This window comes from Aedes albopictus, chromosome 1, assembly GCF_035046485.1.
Source record: "Aedes albopictus strain Foshan chromosome 1, AalbF5, whole genome shotgun sequence".
Classification (NCBI taxonomy): domain Eukaryota; kingdom Metazoa; phylum Arthropoda; class Insecta; order Diptera; family Culicidae; genus Aedes; species Aedes albopictus.
The window spans coordinates 97,097,132-97,098,061 of NC_085136.1; the positions used below are offsets into that span (position 1 = coordinate 97,097,132).

General features: G+C 38.7%; 1 non-coding gene across 1 annotated transcript; it reads right to left on the reverse strand.

Annotated features, from left to right (window-relative positions):
• Window positions 1–550: 550 nt before the first annotated feature.
• On the reverse strand, window positions 551–621 carry Trnat-agu (transfer RNA threonine (anticodon AGU)). Its single transcript has one exon. It is a non-coding gene; the product is annotated as a tRNA-Thr (tRNA).
• Window positions 622–930: the final 309 nt, after the last annotated feature.

A 930-nucleotide genomic window follows, 5' to 3' on the forward strand; every position in this document is an offset into this window, starting at 1 on the left:
GGTTAAAAATCTCGTTAATACAGACAAAAAAAAAATGAAATTCTAACGTAAAAAATGATAAAAGACATTTATATTAAGTAAATCAGCTTTTCTCGAGTATGTATGTAGATTTAGCAGAAATTCATGCAAGAGTTCATAGAGAAACAGCAAGAAGAATGTATAGCTGAAAATTTCGAGAAATTTCAAGTAAAATGTGTAGCGCAACCGGTGGTGTCGTTTTTTAAGAAATTTTAACCCTTAAATTGGCAGGACGGTCCAAAATTATTCAAAATTCGAGATCTCAGTGGTTTTTCAAGCTTTTAAGCTGAAATTTTGTACACATCAAGGGGAAAAGCTGTACTATAAAATGTATTGATGGACATCCCCCTGCACCCTCCCCCTTTTGGTAAAGTGTCGAAATAGGTGGCTTTTTTTTCGTATTTTTTCAGAAATGTTCCATGAAATTGTTTAAATACATGATTTTTGTCATTGAAAAATAGCTAGACTTTACATATACTGGCGTGAGTGAGAAATGGACAAATTGAGGTGAAATTTGCGAAAAAGTTACTCGTCCTCTCGGTGAGACTCGAACTCACGACTCCTACTCACTAGACAGGCGCGTTGCCGCTACGCCACGAGAAGACTCGAAGACGTAGCTGCTAACCTGAATTCAAGTTCAACACAAAATTCCGAGGTTATCTTTTCCACAGATTGCACCCCTTTCGGATGGAATGAGATGTACATCCACACTACGCATATATTGTATATGTAAAGCCTAGGCGAGAGCGCATTGTTTTTTTGTGTGTTGGAAGTCCACACACCTCTCATCGACGACTGTGTCGAAGAGATCGCGTGGTGAGCGGAAAGCTTCCAACGGGTCGCGACGTTCTCAAACGACCGGTTACGGAACATGAGTCCGTTGCTCGATGACATAATTAAATTAATTAATTA